The sequence below is a fragment of the Adiantum capillus-veneris genome, chromosome 27, assembly GCF_014529385.1.
Source record: "Adiantum capillus-veneris isolate H3 chromosome 27, ASM1452938v2, whole genome shotgun sequence".
In the NCBI taxonomy this organism is placed as follows: Eukaryota; Viridiplantae; Streptophyta; class Polypodiopsida; order Polypodiales; family Pteridaceae; genus Adiantum; species Adiantum capillus-veneris.
Window position 1 is genome coordinate 77,311,353 of NC_140957.1, and position 18,972 is coordinate 77,330,324.

Genomic DNA, 18,972 nt, shown 5'->3' on the forward strand with positions numbered 1-18,972 from the left:
GCACAGGCACGCTTCGACAGGCTTTATAAAGGACGGGGGCAAGGGGTAGAGTCGTGTCGTGGGCCGTGACATCACATGAGCTCCTCTCCAAAAAATTCAAGCAGGACTCCGTTACGTATATCATATGTTGCCACGATTTCAAATAGCTCGTTAAAGATTGGAATCTTGGGAGATGCTTTCATTTTCTTCACTTTAGCAGGGAAGGAGGTTGCGACTCGCAGGCAGGACAGCGAAGAACGTGGCTTGTAGCAAGCAGACAGAGTAGGAGAATGTGATGCGAGATTGGAAGAGCTATGTGTGCTGGACAACGACGACTGGGCTAGGGAGGACACGGGGGCGGGCAGAGGACTGGGGGCTTGCTTGTTTTATAACAAAGGGGCAAGCAATGTCACAAGCACCTGGTGCTGGTGGGATGGTTCAACACAAAGGATGCTTCCTGATTGCGGTGTGTCGGGTTCAATTCTCGCTGACAAGTGTTTCTTTTGGCCCTTGAACTTGGCTACCCACAGAGCTTGAGATGGAATATAGTGAGATTCCAATTGATAAATTGGGAGATGAACCAGTATGTGGCACCCATTATGAAAAATAAAATAAGCCAGAATCCTCTACGATACTGACGGGCGTGAGTACATCCAGGAGAGAGCAACATTAAGGCCGCTCGAGCGATAGAGATGCGAGCAGCGTAGAGTTGCCGACGAGCGATAGAGATGCGAGCAGCGTAGAGTTGCCGACGAGCGAGCACATGGAGCTTGTGAGAGCACGCACAAAATCCAGGTGTAGCAGGGAGGAGCAGGGGGGAAGCCCTGCTCTGTGGCAGTCATCTGCCCTGCTCCGTGCGACAAGCAGGTAGTGGATGTTCATCTTTTCATTATTGAACGAATTTCCATCATCGTCAGCCTTGCAGGGATGCTCGATTGGTTACGTAAGCATTTGTAATCTTGCAGTCCTTCTGGTTCCGGGTTCGAATCCTCGACTCTCCCATTTAAAAGGTAGGAATCCTAAGGTAGTAATTCGTAATCTTGCAGTCCTTATGGTTCCGGGTTCGAAATATCCTCGACTCTTCCTTTTAAGAGGTAGGAATCCTAAGGTAGGCTTTGAGAGGCAAGTAGGAGGAATCTCGTAAGCAAATGAATAAAATAGAGCTCGAACCACTATGAGGCCTTATCCCACTCCTTTTGTAGCTTGGAGGTGAGCCAGTATGACTTAGTGAGAGCTGTTTAAGAATTCTAAGCTTGGTTGATGATAAGTTTAGAATCGATGGATATATAAACCACCATGGAATTTGGCACGAGGGAATAAGGAGAAGAAGTAGAAGTAGCCGGAGTTTTACGAAGAAAGAGAGAAGTAGAAGGAAAGGTAAACAATCCCAAGAGACTCAGGGATTTTTCCTATGAATTGAGCTGAAGATTCAAGTATAGAGAAAGAATCAGGTTAATTGAACCAATGTGTGTGGGATACAACCCCAAGAGATTCCAAAGTCTAAATTTTCGATGCCCGATGTAGCCTGTAGAAAAATAGAAACATTCGATATCTGTAGCAGTTTCGAAGAAAAAGCAAAGATAATTCCAGAAAGATTAGTCCGGAAAGGAGATTGATTGGTGTGTGGTAACACGCCACAGAGAGAGAAGTTATTTTTCCTCGGATACATGCGCGGACCCATTACTCGCAGTTGAAACAACAAGTGAACTCTCTCTCTCCTCTCTCTCTCTCTCTCTCTCTCTCTCTCTCTCTCTCTCTCTCTCTCTCTCTCTCCTCTCTCTCTCTCTCATTGTGCATGATCAGATTAACGTCGTCTATTGACCTAGTCTCTCTCCTCTCGTCAACTTGCGGCCACACTTACACATCTAGTAACACCATATTAGTGAACTTGGGACTTCTTGGATTCCCACTTTCAAACTGAGCTTAAGATTTGACGACATGGCCAAATCTTAGCCAAAGTTTTGAGAGCATGGATCGAAAGAGATTTTCAAGTACTTCCTTGTGGAAGTTTTGGCCTTTAGAAATAGTTTGAGATCTATCCATATGGCCAAATCTTCAAGACATTGGTGATTTCCAAATTTGCTCTAAAGTCTCAAACTCTTTCATCTGATTCCCTGACTCCCTATCTCTCGCTCATGCCACCATCTGTTATAGAAATAATATCCACCCCCTATTACCAACAACCCATGAGTCACTTTGTTTGTTGCTTTTTCTCTAATCATTTGTACACACTCCATCAACTCTTTCTCACCAACCATAGTCGCCATGCAAGCTTGGAGTCATAGAAGCACAACCACACACATACATCTCTCTCTACAACGTCGATGGTTCAACATCTCTCTCTCTCTCTCTCTCTCTCTCTCTCTCTCTCTCTCTCTCTCTCTCTCTCTCTCTCTCTCTCTCTCTCTCTCTCTATGTGTGTGTGTGTCTCAGTTGCTCGGAATTGCTTTCTAACAACCTGCTCTCTCCACCAGTGATGCCCACATATTCAAAGGGGGCATATTGTGCATGCCATCTCCAATTCACAAAAGAACCGCTACAACTGTCTCGTTCTCTCTCATAGCAACAGCCCCAGCCACCATGCACACTCTCAAAAGACCAACCCTCAGCATTTTTCGATTGTCTTGGCCTTCATTGCATGCAACAGACACTGCCTTTTGTCTTTCGACCGTCAACCCTTCCCAACAAATTTGCCATTTTTTGCAAGCCATGCACATGTTGTGTCTCCAATTATTTCTATTGTTTTCTTTTACATTTTGGATCTTCACACACTTATTTCTATCAATCCCTCAGAAACTTGCAGCTATAATTTTACAAACCATATCTAGCATAGAACATAGACAGTAAGACACTTTGGTTGTGGCATCACACGAAGGCACCCTGACTTTCAAGCCAACCACGAGCTCTCACACCACAAGTTCCATCCCCGTCTCAAGCTTCGGCAAACTCTGCAGCATTCGATCTCTCTCGCTCGTTGCTCATGACGACACACACATCCACATGCACATACTGAGTCGGTCTTCTTCAAACTAGACCACCCTTCAAACAACACATCTCCCTTGTTGCTTGCTTTGTGTCGATGACGAGAACTATCTTGCTAGAGTGCTTGAGGACTCTGATGCAATTGCCACAAATGCGCTTGCATTGCCTTTTTTGCTGTGTTGATTTGCAGATACTCGCAAAAGACCCAATATGGTCTATTTTGGAGGGTGTTCCCATCAGGTAATGACATCTCTCTCTCTCTCTCTCTCTCTCTCTCTCTCTCTCTCTCTCTCTCTCTCTCTCTTCTCTCTCTCTCTCTCTCTCTCTCTCACACACACACACACCACACCACACCACACTACTCCATACCCTATCACACCGCCACTACTCTGCCTTGTTTGACGGCTTGCATATCCACTTGAGTTCAAAGGAGGAGCTAGGTCCTATTGATTTCAACCATCTCTAGTAGATAATCACGAAGACCATAGAGGGGCTTCATTGGAGCATTTTTCATGGTGCCAGATTTGCAAAAGGCAGATTACATGGCTTCAAAGTAGAACATACAATGAAATCGACCACAAATAAGCAAAAGAGGTCGGATGTCTTGGTCAGAGATGGCATTATCAATGGGTAATTTAATTTTGTAGAAGCGTAGAAGGTCGAGTTCGTCGCCACTCAGGCTTTGAATGGTCAAATGTTGGGGAGCCTTCATCATCAAGAACCCTAGAATATGTACAAATGTGTAACATCAGTCAGTTTTCTTCCCCATACCATCACATGAGATCCTACGACAAAGAGTACGATAGCCAGCTTTGTGGGATAACTAATCCCATCTTCAATAAGCTTTTGAAGAAAAGCAGAATCTTCATGCTCAACATTGGCAAGACCTTCATTTTGTAACATCCACTCGAAATCAGACAAAGTCCAATTTAAAACCTCGGCGACTTGCTTCACCATAATTTTGTGAGGATAAACCCGCTCACAACACCTTGACTTTTTCACTTGAGCCCATTGTATAGAACAAAGCCTCTCTTGAAATGGCTCCAAGAAACCGTATCAACTAAAGAGAGCTTACTTATCCACCTTGCTATAGTCCATCCATCTCTTGAACTTCACGGCTTCCTACTGCTTTATTTCTTGTTTCTCCTTGGATTTAGGGTTCTTTCAATTGAATTTGGCAATGCACACTACAAGAACATTACGAAGATCAGAATCATACACATCATTGCATGAATATGTTGTTTTTATGCTCAATTTTGTTCTCAAAGAAATTGTAGATACATCCTCTCTCACTTTCCACCAGGTGGTGATTTTTTCTCTAGTGGTTGTTTAATCTAGTTGCCCAGATTGAACGATATATAATAAGACTTTGTGACTGAATTTACTAATTGCTTTAGTGCTAATATTTTGTAGTATTGTGGTGAATGAATAATAAACATTTCATCTATTTTCTACGTCTGATGTGGCATTTTCTCTCTATAAATTATATTGGCGTACTTCATGCTTAGCACTTTTCTCTTTGACACCTGCTAAACATAAAACAATTATTGCTAAAGCATTTCAAATTGACCCATCTGCGTTGAAACACCCATTGGTATCTCCACTTGTATAGTGTCAAAAATTCCTTTCTTTTTCAAAAAAATATCCTCTTTTGGATTCACTCTTCGTCAAACATACCGACGCTATGATGTGACTTTTCGATAATCAAAGCATCCGTTTTTGGGCGACCTCTTGTAGTGGTCAACTGTACAATCCCATGAATGATTGACATGGTTTTTGTGAGTGTGTTTTTCTTGGAGGAAGTATTCAAGACATCGATGGGACTCTTTTAATTTTCTATGCATGGTGAAGGATGTGCATATGTCTGTTTTGGCAAACCCTTCCTCCTTCCCTCTTCTATTGTTCTCTTCCTTTTTGTCCCCATGTCTTCTCCACGTACCTCCACATGGGCACTAGTGCTCACGTATACACCACCATGACCTACACACGTGCATTGCTACCCAAGTAGGCATACTACATGGGCTCCACATTGCTAGCAATTAGGCTAACATAAGCCACCGAATGTCTGTTTGTGTCGCTTATCTTTGTAATTACCTGATCATATACAAAGTCGAATTGCATATTTTTGTAGTGTCCACATTTTTAATTATCACTTTTACAATTGTATCATATTTTTATAAGTACCTCATTATATACAAAGTCGGATTGCTTATTTTTTTAGTGTCCACAAGTTTACTTATCACGTTTACAATTATGTATGTAAGCTTTTAATGAGTAGATCGGGGCCAAGGGCTGGTAGTTTAATTATTTTTCCTTATTTATTGTAGTGCTAGCAAGAACCTTAGAGAAAATTATCAATCCAAAGGATGTAGTTGATCAAACTTATAGTGCATAGATGCTATGGGAGAGTGTCAAAAGCTCTCAAAAAACCCACTCACAACTTTGAAATTTGGGAGGGTTAAGTGCCCACTTTTTAAAATACATACTTTGTATGCTTTTTAGTCAGTTACAACATGTAGGCTAAGTTCGGCTGAAAAAGATGAGCAGAGGCTATTAAAAGAAGCCAAAATATCAAGAAAGAAGAGGAAAAGGCATGCTGCATGGAGAGGACTCTATGCATCAGAGAAGCAAGTTGCTACACATGCAAGACAACCCTTCACAAAAACGACGACACATTGAGCTCTCTGATTTTGCATCTTGTCAGATCATAGTGCACTCTTTAAATTTGATTGTAGGAATGTGGTTTGTACTATAGCAAGCATCAAGAAGAAGAAGCAATCAAAAAAACATTAAGTGCGTGAGAATGGTTTTTGATTGATAAGCATGACATGGTATCATTTCAAAACTTTAATGTACCAAGAATGTACCATAATAGGGTTAGAAGATTATTAAGAAAGTATAATGGTAGCAATTTTTCTTCTCTTCATCATGGCTCTTACCCGAGAAGCACAAGATGGAAGGAAAATTTCTTTCTTAAACCATCGTAGGAACAAATTTAAGAGAACTCAAAGATCTATAGCACGAGTCTTGAACTCAAGGGAACAACGGTAAGAGCATTGGAAACCACTCATGAACCAAAGGATGTGTCAACACAGGATCCCATCAAAGATTAATTCAAGACCCCGGTCAGGAAGTAACGAAATTGAATGAACCCCAATTATGCAATCAAAGTGAAAGAAAAAATTGAGTATATAGTGAAATCACCCAAAAAAATTCTCATTAACTTTTGAAGATAATCCTTAAAGATTTGCATCATTGCTATATATATATATATATATATATATATATATATATATATATATTATATATATATATATATATATATATATATATATATATATATATTATGTATGTATGTACCTGGAACACCTCTATTTTATAAACTGTGTGTGTGGTTTGCATAGCTTCTGTTTGGAGGACGGGTCACACACTTGTTCTTTTAATGTTCCTAGAAAGACTTTGTACATGAACATCTCTACACATAAATCGGCTCTGAAGTTGATATACATGAGGCATGCAAATCTTAAAAAAGATGCAATTTTCCATTGTCTATATGCCATAACACGTCAATCCTATATTTTCAACATGTCAAGCTTAGAGTTAGGTTCGGACCCACTATGCATCAATTCTTTAGTGGTATTTGAGACCATTTTAGAGGAAGCAAGTGAGCATTTGCTCCCCCTTTTTCCCTTACTTTTAGGTATACTAATAATACAAAGGAAATGTTGTGGATTAATTTAATGCCTTTGAATTGATATGCCAGCCTTCCTCAACCTTTTTTAATAAGGAGACGCTCCTTGCTAACATAGGAAGTTTCTGTTCAAAAGTGCTAATGTTGTCTAGCAGGAAGAGAAATTGATACTTATACTAGTTTTCAAAATTGTGGGACACATTATTACCAAGAATACTACTAATACTTTTAGCCATAGAAAGACCCAGCTCTTAATTGGTTCCATAACAAAGACAAAGATCACATAAAACATTGGGCAAGAAGACGTGCATTTGGCTCAATTGTGTGCTCCAAACAATTAGTAAGGAGACACGTGTTCCCATTTCAAAGATGGAAACAATAAGGTACATTTGCAATCATTATAATTAATTATTGCTTTTTGCATCACATAGATCCAAAGACTGCCTTCTCGCATAAGGTTTTGCACTTTTTTCAAACTAAATTTAAGCTATGTTTGTGATTTGTGGACATGTTGTCAAAGTGTAGTAGGAAGCTATGGTTATAAAACTATTTCAATGCCTGGAGATTAAATTAGCAAGGCTGGTGCGTATGTAGATTATGTGTTTAAGAAAGCCACCATGTTTATCCAATGGGGCTAGCTTAGTTGGAAGAGGGTTGGACTTGCATCACCAACGGGTTCGATCCCCACTAAGCGCCCTTGGCGGTATCTTAAGGCAAAGGATGGCCCCAGGTGCCCAGCCTAATGCACGGTGTTGGTGGAATAAAAAAATCTGACTTGTCAGCACTTAAAACAAAAAAAAAGGAAACCCACCACGTAAAGGAACAAGATAGTGGGAGCATCGTAACAAGGGTTGTCATCATACTATCGTGTAATAAAGTTTGGTATGGTTTCTTTATTGTGTACTACCATTCACGTCGTATGATTCAGATTTGTAGGATGTGTCGTTCAAATAACTCCCAAGAACCATGTTGACCACATAGTCACAAGGAATGACCATTTTTAGGTCTGTGTTCCCTGCCTTCCTATCTCCCATTCCGAATCCGTGTTTCGTGTTTCAGACATGAGTATCCATAAAAGGGGATGATATTTCATGCATGTTGCCATTCCGATTTCCCATTCCGGGTAGCTATGCCATGTCATACTGTTGCGTATGTTGTGTCGTATGGTCATACGGTACAATTGTAGAGATATGGAAACTTCCATGATTGTTACGATCAGCATACCACAATTGCGGAATGATGCTGTTGAGTTGCACTATGAAGAAAAAACAAAACTCTACTCTGTATAATTCTGCAATGTTGGAAAGCCTTCATGTAAAAAACTCTAGTTTGTATTTGAAGGTTTATGCAGTTTTGATTTCTGGTCTTGGTAGGTTACCTCTTGATCCCAAAATTAGAGGTAAACTTCATTATGTGCATGTTTTATGCAATGTATAGTAGTATTGGAGCTATAGGGATACATAGATGCCTAATTTGGATGGTGATAATACGGACAAGAAGTCTATGAGGTGATTCCTTATCATCATGGGAGTGCATAGTCGTTTGGATGGGTAGAGAGGCAGAGTAGTGAGGAATTGTTGTGATGGCATGTCCGTAGCTTGCCTTCACAAGCTTCTAGTAACTGGAACTTGGATGCTTCCATAGTCGCATCAACTTGCAGCAAGAGAGATGAAAACGCAAAATCAAGGAGCTGTCCATGCAGACAAGGAGGAGTATCGGAATTCTGGTGAGACATCAACAGATGTGCATCCTCATAACGCTCTCCGGCAATAGCGCGCTCGTGAAACAAAGCCACAATCTCCTCCACCTCTGCTTTGCTCAACTTCACATCAAGGGCACCCACATTTTCCTCGAAATTCTTGACGCGAGTTGTGCCGGGAATGGGTACGACGTCATCCCCTTGGTGCTGAACCCAAGCAAGTGCGACCTGTCCTGGCGTGCACCCTTTTCTTGCAGCCAACTCTTGTAATGCTTCAAACAAGATCTGATTTTTTTCAAGATTTACTCCCTGCATCCTTGGCTGCGCAATCTACACTTTCAAGTACCATGCAAAGGCCAATGAATAAAAGGAAGTGAGTTTTAACGTATAGATTGCACACAGACTATTCAGCATATAAATGATTCTGCAAGCTTATCGAACAGCACAACATACCTTGCGGAAATCTGTTTCTGTTGCGTTTTCTAGGATTTTTGCACCAGCTGAAAAAACCCCTCGACCAAGCGGGCTATACACAACTATTCCAATCCCGAGTTCCTGCAATTAATGTGAGAAAAGGAGCCATTGTGAAGTGACAGTTTTATTCTTTCTGTCAACCACGGTCAACACAGCATGCATCACACACATACAACGTGAAGAGTAGATGAAAAGAAACAAGGATCACCTGCAGGTGGGTATGATGTCTTTCTCCACATCACGCGACCACAAATCCACTCCAGTTGGACGGCACAATGGGGTGATTGCATGAGCCCGCCGTAGGTTGATGCTGAAAGCCTCGGATAGCCCCAATACTTCACCTTTCCTTCCTCCACTAGCTTCTTCATTTCCCCCACCTGTGTCAAGCAAGGTAATGCCGGAGTGGACGGCGTGGTGAATGAGCGCGATCATGTCGGCGTCAGGCTTGGGAGACCATAAAAGAAGGACGACATGCCCATACATCCCAGGCTCTGAGCGGAAACGTGGAGGCCCTGCGACCCCAAAGGAACCGACTTAACAGCAGGTGGAGCCATGTAAAATGCAGCAGGTGAAGAAATTCTTAGATAGCAGGCTGGCCGTGTGTAGTGATGAGAGGAGAGCTTTTACAGCACAGGCACGCTTCGACAGGCTTTATAAAGGACGGGGGCAAGGGGTAGAGTCGTGTCGTGGGCCGTGACATCACATGAGCTCCTCTCCAAAAAATTCAAGCAGGACTCCGTTACGTCTATCATATGTTGCCACGATTTCAAATAGCTCGTTAAAGATTGGAATCTTGGGAGATGCTTTCATTTTCTTCACTTTAGCAGGGAAGGAGGTTGCGACTCGCAGGCAGGACAGCGAAGAACGTGGCTTGTAGCAAGCAGACAGAGTAGGAGAATGTGATGCGAGATTGGAAGAGCTATGTGTGCTGGACAACGACGACTGGGCTAGGGAGGACACGGGGGCGGGCAGAGGACTGGGGGCTTGCTTGTTTTATAACAAAGGGGCAAGCAATGTCACAAGCACCTGGTGCTGGTGGGATGGTTCAACACAAAGGATGCTTCCTGATTGCGGTGTGTCGGGTTCAATTCTCGCTGACAAGTGTTTCTTTTGGCCCTTGAACTTGGCAACCCACAGAGCTTGAGATGGAATATAGTGAGATTCCTTGATAAATTTGGGAGATGAACCAGTATGTGGCACCCATTATGAAAAATAAAATAAGCCAGAATCCTCTACGATACTGACGGGCGTGAGTACATCCAGGAGCGAGCAACATTAAGGCCGCTCGAGCGATAGAGATGCGAGCAGCGTAGAGTTGCCGACGAGCGAGCACATGGAGCTTGTGAGAGCACGCACAAAATCCAGGTGTAGCAGGGAGGAGCAGGGGGAAGCCCTGCTCTGTGGCAGTCATCTGCCCTGCTCCGTGCGAGCAGGTAGTGGATGTTCATCTTTTCATTATTGAACGAATTTCCATCATCGTCAGCCTTGCAGGGATGCTCGATTGGTTACGTAAGCATTTGTAATCTTGCAGTCCTTCTGGTTCCGGGTTCGAATCCTCGACTCTCCCGTTTAAAAGGTAGGAATCCTAAGGTAGTAATTCGTAATCTTGCAGTCCTTATGGTTCCGGGTTCGAAATATCCTCGACTCTTCCTTTTAAGAGGTAGGAATCCTAAGGTAGGCTTTGAGAGGCAAGTAGGAGGAATCTCGTAAGCAAATGAATAAAATAGAGCTCGAACCACTATGAGGCCTTATCCCACTCCTTTTGTAGCTTGGAGGTGAGCCAGTATGACTTAGTGAGAGCTGTTTAAGAATTCTAAGCTTGGTTGATGATAAGTTTAGAATCGATGGATATATAAACCACCATGGAATTTGGCACGAGGGAATAAGGAGAAGAAGTAGAAGTAGCCGGAGTTTTACGAAGAACGAGAAGTAGAAGGAAAAGGTAAACAATCCCAAGAGACTCAGGGATTTTTCCTATGAATTGAGCTGAAGATTCAAGTATAGAGAAAGAATCAGGTTAATTGAACCAATGTGCGTGGGATACAACCCCGAGAGATTCCAAAGTCTAAATTTTCGATGCCCGATGTAGCCTGTAGAAAAATAGAAACATTCGATATCTGTAGCAGTTTCGAAGAAAAAGCAAAGATAATTCCAGAAAGATTAGTCCGGAAAGGAGATTGATTGGTGTGTGGTAACACGCCACAGAGAGAGAAGTTATTTTTCCTCGGATACATGCGCGGACCCATTACTCGCAGTTGAAACAACAAGTGAACTCTCTCTCTCTCTCTCTCTCTCTCTCTCTCTCTTTCATTGTGCATGATCAGATTAACGTCGTCTATTGACCTAGTCTCTCTCCTCTCGTCAACTTGCGGCCACACTTACACATCTAGTAACACCATATTAGTGAACTTGGGACTTCTTGGATTCCCACTTTCAAACTGAGCTTAAGATTTGACGACATGGCCAAATCTTAGCCAAAGTTTTGAGAGCATGGATCGAAAGAGATTTTCAAGTACTTCCTTGTGGAAGTTTTGGCCTTTAGAAATAGTTTGAGATCTATCCATATGGCCAAATCTTCAAGACATTGGTGATTTCCAAATTTGCCCACCATCGACATAGAAATAATATCCACCCCCTATTACCAACAACCCATGAGTCACTTTGTTTGTTGCTTTTTCTCTAATCATTTGTACACACTCCATCAACTCTTTCTCACCAACCATAGTCGCCATGCAAGCTTGGAGTCATAGAAGCACAACCACACACATACATCTCTCTCTACAACGATGGTTCAACATCTCTCTCTCTCTCTCTCTCTCTCTCTCTCTCTCTCTCTCTCTCTCTGTGTGTCTCAGTTGCTCGAATTGCTTTCTAACAACCTGCTCTCTCCACCAGTGATGCCCACATATTCGAAGGGGGCAATTGTGCTTTCCATCTCCAATTCACAAAAGAACCGCTACAATTGTCTCGTTCTCTCTCATAGCAACATCCCCAGCCACCATGCACACTCTCAAAAGACCAACCCTCAGCATTTTTCGATTGTCTTGGCCTTCATTGCATGCAACAGACACTGCCTTTTGTCTTTCGACCGTCAACCCTTCCCAACAAATTTGCCATTTTTTGCAAGCCATGCACATGTTGTGTCTCCAATTATTTCTATATTGTTTTCTTTTACATTTTGGATCTTCACACACTTATTTCTATCAATCCCTCAGAAACTTGCAGCTATAATTTTACAAACCATATCTAGCATAGAACATAGACAGTAAGACACTTTGGTTGTGGCATCACACGAAGGCACCCTGACTTTCAAGCCAACCACGAGCTCTCACACCACAAGTTCCATCCCCGTCTCAAGCTTCGGCAAACTCTGCAGCATTCGATCTCTCTCGCTCGTTGCTCATGACGACACACACATCCACATGCACATACTGAGTCGGTCTTCTTCAAACTAGACCACCCTTCAAACAACACATCTCCCTTGTTGCTTGCTTTGTGTCGATGACGAGAACTATCTTGCTAGAGTGCTTGAGGACTCTGATGCAATTGCCACAAATGCGCTTGCATTGCCTTTTTTGCTGTGTTGATTTGCAGATACTCGCAAAAGACCCAATATGGTCTATTTTGGAGGGTGTTCCCATCAGGTAATGACATCTCTCTCTCTCTCTCTCTCTCTCTCTCTCTCTCACACACACACACACACACACACACACACACACACACACACACACTACTCCATACCCTATCACACCGCCACTACTCTGCCTTGTTTGACGGCTTGCATATCCACTTGAGTTCAAAGGAGGAGCTAGGTCCTATTGATTTCAACCATCTCTAGTAGATAATCACGAAGACCATAGAGGGGCTTCATTGGAGCATTTTTCATGGTGCCAGATTTGCAAAAGGCAGATTACATGGCTTCAAAGTAGAACATACAATGAAATCGACCACAAATAAGCAAAAGAGGTCGGATGTCTTGGTCAGAGATGGCATTATGAATCGGTAATTTAATTTTGTAGAAGCGTAGAAGGTCGAGTTCGTCGCCACTCAGGCTTTGAATGGTCAAATGTTGGGGAGCCTTCATCATCAAGAGCCCTAGAATATGTACAAATGGGTAACATCAGTCAGTTTTCTTCCCCATACCATCACATGAGATCCTGCGACAAAGAGTACGATAGCCAGCTTTGTGGGATAACTAATCCCATCTTCAATAAGCTTTTGAAGAAAAGTAGAATCTTCATGCTCAACATTGGCAAGACCTTCATTTTGTAACATCCACTCGAAATCAGACAAAGTCCAATTTAAAACCTCGGTGACTTGCTTCACCATAATTTTGTGAGGATAAACCCGCTCACAACACCTTGACTTTTTCACTTGAGCCCATTGTATAGAACAAAGCCTCTCTTGAAATGGCTCCAAGAAACCGTATCAACTAAAGAGAGCTTACTTATCCACCTTGCTATAGTCCATCCATCTCTTGAACTTCACGGCTTCCTACTGCTTTATTTCTTGTTTCTCCTTGGATTTAGGGTTCTTTCAATTGAATTTGGCAATGCACACTACAAGAACATTACGAAGATCAGAATCATACACATCATTGCATGAATATGTTGTTTTTATGCTCAATTTTGTTCTCAAAGAAATTGTAGATACATCCTCTCTCACTTTCCCACCAGGTGGTGATTTTTTCTCTAGTGGTTGTTTAATCTAGTTGCCCAGATTGAACGATATATAATAAGACTTTGTGACTGAATTTACTAATTGCTTTAGTGCTAATATTTTGTAGTATTGTGGTGAATGAATAATAAACATTTCATCTATTTTCTACGTCAGATGTGGCATTTTCTCTCTATAAATTATATTGGCGTACTTCATGCTTAGCACTTTTCTCTTTGACACCTGCTAAACATAAAACAATTATTGCTAAAGCATTTCAAATTGACCCTTCTATTTTATTATGTCTATATTGAAGACCATGACTATACAATACCTCATATATAAGAATGCAAGCACTTACTATTAAGGAAAATTATTTTAAAAATATGGCTACTTGGTGTGATGAAAATCTAGCCTTAACACCTCTCATTATCATCTTCATTTTGTATTAACCAAGATTCATATATGAGCATTACTATTTTCATTCTACTGATTTGCAAGTCAAAAGATATATTTGCAGGTTTTTATAACCCTTTGACTTTCAACTGATTTTGCTATAAACCACCATAAAAGTCTCCTAGCAAGTGTAATAGTTTTGAGTCTTTTATACAGTTATATCACTCTAGATGTTAAGTGACACTACTATTATTTTTAAAGTATTTTAATTGACATAAAACGATTTTCCTTAAAGAGGATGGTACCTTGTTTTATTTCATGGCTAATTATGAACACAAAACTAACACATTTTGGACTTGTTAACTATACTTTGGTGCGAGTTTGATATTTGCAACACTCTCCTACTTGTATCTCTCTCCAAACGAACACACACACACACACACACACACTAATACATGTATTTTTAGATGCAGTATATCCTTCAGGTACGTACATCAAATACCTCACTCCTCTTTTCATATTTTCATTACCTACATTATGTTATGAGCTATGAATCCAACTATCTCTCACATTGTGGCTTAATTAAGCATGTACTAAATGGAATTTCTATTGAGATCATTTGATATTATGTTTAGCTACTTACATGAGATCACTTGATTTGGGACGATTGTCAACATTTGGTACATACTTCATCATTCCAACCTACTTCAATCTGGTAAAAAAATAGGTAATCTATGCTTTGTTTTTTTATGCCTGGTCTAGTTCATTGGTCACGTACACACAGATTCACCGATTTAGGCAGTGTATTTATGCTCATCGTTGTGTGGATTCACCGGTCTAGGCAGTACAAATGCGGCTTCAGCGATTTAGGTAGCCCACCAAAGAACTACAAATTCACAATTTTAAACAATATTAAGCGCAAATCCATCGATTTAGGCAACACAAATGCAGATTTGCCGATTTAGGTGGTGTAAAACTAAATGTAGATTTGCCCAGTCTAAGCAGCATTAGTACAGATTTTTCAATTTAGGCAGCACATCTCATTGGTGTATATTTGCCGGTTGAGGCAACACCAATCCGAAAATCATGCTACAGTGGCTGGCCACCACTATGCCTAATATAATTTTGTTAACCCGGGTATATAACGAAAGTGATTTGGAATTGGATTTGCTATATGATAATTTCTTGTCGCAACAATGTTTATGGAATTGGACTTGGAAATTTTAAATATTGATTATTGAATGATGAGTGTGACCAATGATACCCTGATTCATTCGGCTATAACATACACCACTTATTCTAGTGGTATGAGACAATAGAATATGGAGTATATGGATGATGGCAGGCATAAGAAAACGTGTTTGTTTAATTTTATGCATTTTTATTTCAATATAAGATATGGTTTGACACAGAATACTAACCATTGTTTTTTACAAGTATGGTTTGCAGATTCTTATATTCGCAATTGAGGACACTTTCTTTCTAACGGACAGAGGTATGCAATGGAAATTGATATTTATTATTTATTATAGGTGACAATTGGAAAGAGCATGACTGAGCTATAGGGTTTAGTTTATTTTGTAGGGCACTCTGTACACCCGCTTGTAGCACTACTGAAGTGAAGGAGGGATGAGAGTTGTGAAGAGTAAGTTGGAGATGCAAAGTATGGGAGGAATATTTCATGCTGCAATTGAAGTAAATCAATGAGTGGGAGTGCAACAGTTTAATGAGTGCAAACATGGGAGATTGAAATTTTGAACACCATTGGGAATTGCATACTTTTTGCGATGAAGTTTCTTTGTGGAGGTAGGCAAACACAAACAAATGATGTGAAGAATGTGTTTAAAATCACTTGGATCTACCAACAAAACAATGATAATGACAAGTCCTTGTTACGGCTCTTTTGTATGGCTACCTTTAGGTTGCTGAACAAAAGCAAGAAATATTGCAAAGAGAGCGTTCAAAAATGAGGACAATTCTATGAAAGGCTTTTGGTACATAGTAATAATAGTTAGAGAAGTTGATGTTATCCCGAATCAGACAGTTAGCTCATTGGTTTGCAAGTCCTATAAAGCCCTTGCTCCTCTTAACCATGGTCTCTATAAAAACATGTTGTGAGTGCTCCCAACATCTAAAAACAGAAATGATGACATAATTTCACTCCAACTTTATGGGTATTGTGTCTACCATCCCCTTGGGTTGTGGTCATGTTGTGAGATAGTCTGTTCGACCATCCTTAAAGCGATGCTATCATGGTCAGAGCCAATTTCACCTAGTTGCCTCCTCAAACATAAAATTGGCATTTTCTCATCCATGCACTGTCACATTCTCAATGATCTTCCAATGCTTCTTGATTTTTCATTCTACATCATCCTTGATTCCTATGCAATTTATTTCAAAAATGGACATTGATGCCCCCTTGCTTTATTTAATTTCCAGACTTGGCAAAGCTTGGACTAGCTATTTAGTTCTACACTTAATTTATTAAGTTGCATAGCAATCTTTTTGAATGCCATTATGCTAGGATCCAATGTTGAGGCCGGCTCACTTTTAAACCTTTAAAAATATATAACTAATCTCTTAATCTGGATGTTGCATTGGGGACAATCCTCCTATGTTGGTTTTGACTCAAGTGTTCCTTGGTTTAATGCTTTCTCAATGGTGGATGATCCTACAAGGAAGATGTGTAGCCCTCCAACCACCTGTTTCCTTTTTCTCATGGTTCTTTTGGCTATTATCTTAGGGGCCTTTTCATTTGTTACCTCCTCAATGGTTACCCTGGTGACTACTTTGTTGTGTGGGATTTCTTGTGGTTCCTTCTTTTTCCACATAGAAGTGGCCTTCTCACGTCTCAAGTGGTGAGTTGGTTGTTCGCCTCTTGGTAATGCTCACTACCCTTTGTAATTGGCTTCTTTCCTTAATGTGCTATAATGTTTTGAAATGGCTACTCTCTTCTGGGTTTTCTATTATTTCTTCTTTTGAGTTGGTGCTCCATCATTTTCTTGACTTGCTGACCATTCACTAGTGTGTGGCTTGCTTCCATTTTTTTAGTATGTTGGAAGATTGCAAGAATAGATGCATGGTTTGGAGAAGAGATGCTTCAGAGGATTTTGAACCTTTGTACCACAAAGTTGAATGTATTTTTGCCGTCAAAAACCATTAGAATTTGTTTCACTTTTTTGTTAGTGTGAGATTTGGGGCTATGAGCTTGCAATTGTATCAATAGATACACATTTTGCTAAACCATTTCACTCATTATTTGGAGTAGAAATAACCCTTGTATATTTGAGACCCTTAGCCAAGGTATAAAAGACAATTTTGTAAGGGTTTTGAAGAGATTTATTCTTAAGTAAGTTCAAGTGATAAGGTTTTCTATGTACACCGTGAACACCCTTTTGCACCACACCGCATGGTTATCGTATCGACAAGTTGAGAGTATAAAAACATTAGCCTTGAGGAGCTCTACATGTTGACATGTACATTGCAAGCATTTTACGAGATCTAAGTGTCAACTCCCATGACCTTCCATGTGACATATCTCACTATTTGAGTGTTGTTTTTAGATTTCTACAATTGCATCAGGTTCCTAGTCTTAGGAGCACTTATTAGGTGTAGCTGAAATCAGATTTGGTGGCCTGCAATTTTCTAATGTAGAAAGTTGTGATTTTTTTCTAGTGTGTAGATTTTAGATTTGCTAGTCTAGAAGTGTTTTTGACTTAGTAAGGATTGTGCCTGCCAAGTAACAGGGTTTAGGGGACCTTTTGAAACTCTAAATTGGACCAAAATTGTAGTAAGGTGGCATTTGATGCCATGCTCATTGTAGTAGTTGTTGAATTCATTTGAGATGAATTTTCTTCCTCTATTTGTACGAAGCTTTTTGACTTTATTTCTTGTTTTATTTTCTACAAGCTTGTGCCACACTTTAAATTTTCCAAAAGCTTCAAACTTCTCATGAATGAAATACACCCACATCTTTCTACTAAAGTCGTCGACTAACAACAGAAAATAGAAAGATCCACCCAAAGCAGAAGTATCAATTTTACCATAGAGATCTACATGTACCAACTCTAGAGGAGACTGATCTCGATTACTACTCTCTTGTGGAAATGCCTTTCTTCTTTTTTGCCCACTATGCAAGCTTCACATACTTCATTGATATCTGAGATTTGAGGCATGTGTGCCACCATCCCGGATCTATGTATCTCTTTTATCACAACAGGTGACCAAATCTCTCATGCCATAATTGAGTTGTACCCTTTTTTGTAGTTGCCGTAAGTGCAAAAATTTCATAAAGATCATTGTGTCTTACGCCCTTTCCCATTGTATTGCCTTCAAAATCCAAGATTTTTGCTCACCACTTTCCTTGAAATGAACTTCAAGACCACGATCAATGATTGTAGCAATCAAGAGAAAATTCTTTCTGATTTGAGGCAGGTACAACACATCAGAGAGTTTCTTAGTTTCACTTGTAGTTGCTAAAAAGGAAACTATCCTAGACCCTTTGACTCGACAACAATTACACTCATGGATTCCTATAAAGGCTTCTAGGAACTATACTAGTCTTTCTTACTAGTCATATATCGAGATGCACCACGATCTAAAATCCAAGAACCATCAACAAACAAGTTTGTGCTAATGAGCATACCTATTCTATGACGGCCTATAGTTCAAGTCCTGCCTCAACATTGTTGGCGGATTCTCTTTCCTTCCAAGAAGCTTTCATGGTGCCATTGTTTTTGCAGTCTTTAACAACATGAACTTTCTTATCACAATAAAAATAGCTACCTAAATATTTCTTGTTCTTGGGGTTCTTTTTAGAGGTATTTGATGTAGTCCCCTTTCCTTTTGTGCTAACTATGAAATCACCATGACCCCTGCCATCTCTAGTCTTGAGTCGTAGCTCCTCTTCAAGCAACATTGCACGCAGTTCTTCAAACATAAGAGGGTTGGATGAACCTGAGTGTTGAGTGACGTAATAGGATGGAAGTTTGTGAATGCAATGTCGAGATAAATCTTTGAGAGAAATAGCCACACCAACAATAGCTAATTGATCTTGGAGATCTTTAATTTTCTTGATAAAGGCTTCCACCTTCTC

General features: G+C 40.5%; 1 pseudogene; it reads right to left on the reverse strand.

The window, feature by feature from the left end:
- Window positions 1-8,334: 8,334 nt before the first annotated feature.
- Window positions 8,335-9,394, reverse strand: LOC147422233 (putative aldo-keto reductase 2; annotated as a pseudogene).
- Between the last annotated feature and the right edge of the window lie 9,578 nt (window positions 9,395-18,972).